We start from the raw sequence: 4,102 nt of genomic DNA on the forward strand, positions 1-4,102 counted from the left end.
TGAGAATGAAACAAAAAATAATATTTATTATAAATTTATTTTAAATTTATTTTCTTTATAAATAATATTTGTTATTTATTTATAACAATAATTTTTGAGTATTCTACTAATTTAATATTTATAGAGAACTATTTTTATATGTATCTTTTAATTTGTATAATTATTTAAATATTAAAAAATTGTTGCTTAATAAAAAATTATTGTAATGGTTATAAAATCGTTCTTTAAAATAGTCAAAGAGAACGGTTTTATTTTATTACTATAACTTGATGAAAAATTAAACTTCAACAGCAACACTATAAAATCGTTGTCTAAAATCATCTAAGAGAACAGTTTTAAAGTGTAGCAACTTTGGCAACGGTTTTTAAGCGTATCTTTTGTATAATTATTTAAACAACATTAAAAAACCGTTACTTAAAACCAAATTCTAGTAACGGTTATAAAACCGTTCTTTAAAATAGTCAAAAAGAACGGTTTTATTTTGTTGTTATAAAATAATGAAAACTGAACTTCAACAGTAACACTGTGAAAAACCGTTGTCTAAAACCATCTAAGAGAACGGTTTTAAGGCATTGCAGATTTTGGCGTTGCTAAAGCCCATATTTGTTGTAGTGTCTTCATCAGGTTCAATATTCCTTTTACTTTATATTTCTCTTTTACTTTCAGATGCTTTAATGCTCTCATTCAATTACTTATGTTGCCAGATTGATTTATGAACTCTTTATGTTTAGATTGATTTTCTCTTATTAATGCAATTGAGGTATTTCAGATCTAAGATTCTTGTTTAGCTTTTCATATTATTGGCTATAATTGATTAACTGGAAGTTCTTGAGTTATCAACTATCCGTGATTGGTTGTTATGTCGGCTAAATTGACTGGTATTCCACTAACTCTAGTCTTTCCTTAAGAGTTGGATAGGACTTGGGAATCTAACTAATTAGTTCACTTGACTTTACCTTGCTTTCATAAGGGTTAACTAAGTGGGATTAACCCCATTCTCATAGGAGTAACTAGGATAGGACTTCTGAATTTTCATACCTTGCCAAGAGTTTATTTTACAGTTATTTATTTATTTTATTTGTCATTTAAATTACTTGTTCCTTACCTTTAAAACCCCCAATTTACAAAACTCATAACCATTAATAAGAATATACCTCCCTGCAGTTCCTTGAGAAGACGACCCGAGGTTTAAATACTTCGGTTATCAATTTATTTAGGGGTTTGTTACTTGTGACAACCAAAACGTTTGTACGAAAGGATTTTCTGTTGGTTTAGAAGCTATACATACAACGCGAATACATATTTTTACATTTCTTTACCGATAGAAAAAATCGATCGTCAGTTGCCTCCCAATAAGCGCTTCTTTAATGTCAATAGCTTGACAGTGAGCTCTCATGGAGCCTCACAGATAATCAGAGTAGGGTTGGGGCCTCTCAACACCAAACTTAGAGTTTGATTGTGGCTTCCCAACACCAAACTTAGAGTTTGGTTGTGGCCTCCCAACACCAAACTTAGAGTTTGAATGTGGGGGTTTTGTTTGACTCTGTATTGAGAAAAGCTTTTCATGTTTCCTCTCCATGGTTACAGAAGGAGAACCTTGAGTCTTAAATACAAGATAGTCCTCATTTAACTGAAGGACCAACTCTCCTCTGTCGACATCAATCACAGTTTTTGCTGTGGCTAGGAAGGGTCTGCCAAGGGTGATGGATTCATCCTCATCCTTCCCAGTGTCTAGGATTATGAAATCAGCATGGATGTAAAGGCCTTCAACCTTTACTAGCACGTCCTCTACTAGTCCATAAGCCTATTTCATTGATTTGTCTGCCATCTCTAGTGAGATTCTTGCAGCTTGTACCTCAAAGATTCCTAGTTTCTCCATTACAGAGAAGGGCATGAGGTTTATCCCTGACCCCATGTCACATAGAGCCTTCTCAAAGGTCATGGTGCCTATAGTACTAGACATGGCCAATGGCCAGCCAAGATTTAGCAAATCATTACATTCAACAGCAAGATTGATAGAAATCAACAAGCTCTTGTGATGATAAGTTGAAACCTCGGTCCAAAAGATTAGACATGGCTTCACAGCCAGCCAAACTTCAACAGATCATCATGAGACTCTAGAATTCATTCTTAAAAATTCTGAAGAACAAAATAAAAATATTTTTGAAAATTTTTTTTCAAAAATAAAAATAAAAACAAAAAGCTTAAAATTAAAATAAAATTACCTATTCTGAGCAACAAGATGAACCGTCAGTTGTCCAAACTCGAACAATCCCCGGCAACGGCGCTAAAAACTTGGTGCACGAAATTGTGATCTCTGAAACGGTGCCAAAAACTTGGTACGCACGATCTTAATCTCAACTCTTTTCATAACTCCGTACAACTAACCAGCAAGTGCACTGGGTCGTCCAAGTAATAAACCTTACGTGAGTAAGGGTCGATCCCACGGAGATTGTCAGCTTGAAGCAAGCTATGGTCATCTTGTAAATCTCAGTCAGGCAGATTCAAATGGTTATAGGATTTTGATAATTAGAATATAATTAAAACAGAAAATAAGATAGAAATACTTATGTAATTCATTGGTGAGAATTTCAGATAAGTGTATGGAGATGCTTTGCTCCTTCTGAATCTCTGCTTTCCTACTGCCTTCATTCAATCATTCATACTCCTTTCCATGGCAAGCTTTATGTTGGGGGATCACCGTTGTCAATGGCTACCGTTCGTCCTCTCAATGAAAATGGTCCAAATGCGCTGTCACCGCACGGCTAATCATCTGTTGGTTCTTGATCATGTTGGAATAGGATCTATTGATCGTTTTGCGTCTGTCACTACGCCCAACACTCACGAGTTTGAAGCTCGTCACAGTCATCCCTTCCTAGATCCTACTCGAAATACCACAGACAAGGTTTAGACTTTCTGGATCTCAGGAATGGCCGCCAATAATTCTAGCCTATACCACGAAGACTCTAATCGTGAACCAGGAGGCTAAGAGATACATACTCAAGCTATTGCAGATAGAACAGAAGTGGTTGTCAGGCACGCGTTCATAGGTGAGAATGATGATGAGTGTCACGGATCATCACATTCAACACGTTGAAGTGCAAATGAATATCTTAGAATAAGAATAAGCTTGAGTTGAATAGAAAAACAATAGTACTTTGGATTAATTCATGAAGAACAGCAGAGCTCCACACCTTAATCTACGAGGTGTAGAAACTCCACCGTTGAAAATACATAAGTGAAAGGTCCAGGCATGGCCGTGAGGCCAGCCTCTAAATGTGTATAAAGGTCTCAGTTTCAAAATATGAAAACTGGATGTAAAATAAATCTCTAAAAGTAGTTTTTATACTAAACTAGTAGCTAGGGTTACAGAAAATAAGTAACTAAGTGCAAATAGTGCAGAAATAAGTGTGTGCTTGGGCTAAGCATTGAGATTTACACGTGTAGAGACTTCCCTTGGAGTTAAACGCCAGGTTACAGCCTGTTTGTGGCGTTTAACTCTGGTTTGTAACCTGTTTCTGGCGTTTAACTTCAGAATAGGGCAGGAAGTTGGCGTTTGAATGCCAGTTTGCATCGTCAAAGCTCGGGAAAAGTATGGACTATTATATATTGCTGGAAAGCCCTAGATGTCTATTTCTAACGTAATTGAGAGTTTGCCAATAGGGTTTCTGTAGCTCTAGAAAATCCATTTTGAGTGCAGGGAGGTCAGAATCCAACAGCATCTCCAGTCCTTTCAGCCTCTGAATCAGATTTTTGCTCAGGTCCCTCAATTTCAGCCAAAAAATACCTAAAATCACAAAAAAATATACAAACTCATAGTAAAGTCCAGAAATAAAAAATTTTTCTTAAAAATTAATAAAAATATACTAAAAAGTAGCTAGATCCTACTAAAAACTACCTAAAAATAATGCCAAAAAGCGTATAAATTATCCGCTCATCAGCGGCGCTGGGGTTTCACGGTGGTGGCAGGGCTGTGTGGCGGCGGTCCTTGGCGGTAGTGGGGTTTGATGAGAGAGAGGGGAGAAGAGGGGCGAGTTTGGTTAGGGTAATGGGGGTGGTGGTGGTTGGCTGGAGGTCTTGTAGGTTGCGATGGTGCTGAGCG

General features: G+C 36.6%; 1 protein-coding gene across 1 annotated transcript in view; it reads right to left on the reverse strand.

Moving 5' to 3' along the window:
• Nucleotides 1–4,102, reverse strand: part of LOC110268452 — an 18,707-nt gene that overhangs the window by 12,110 nt on the left and 2,495 nt on the right. The window lies entirely within an intron of this gene.

The sequence above is a fragment of the Arachis ipaensis genome, chromosome B10 (assembly GCF_000816755.2).
Source record: "Arachis ipaensis cultivar K30076 chromosome B10, Araip1.1, whole genome shotgun sequence".
NCBI lineage: Eukaryota > Viridiplantae > Streptophyta > Magnoliopsida > Fabales > Fabaceae > Arachis > Arachis ipaensis.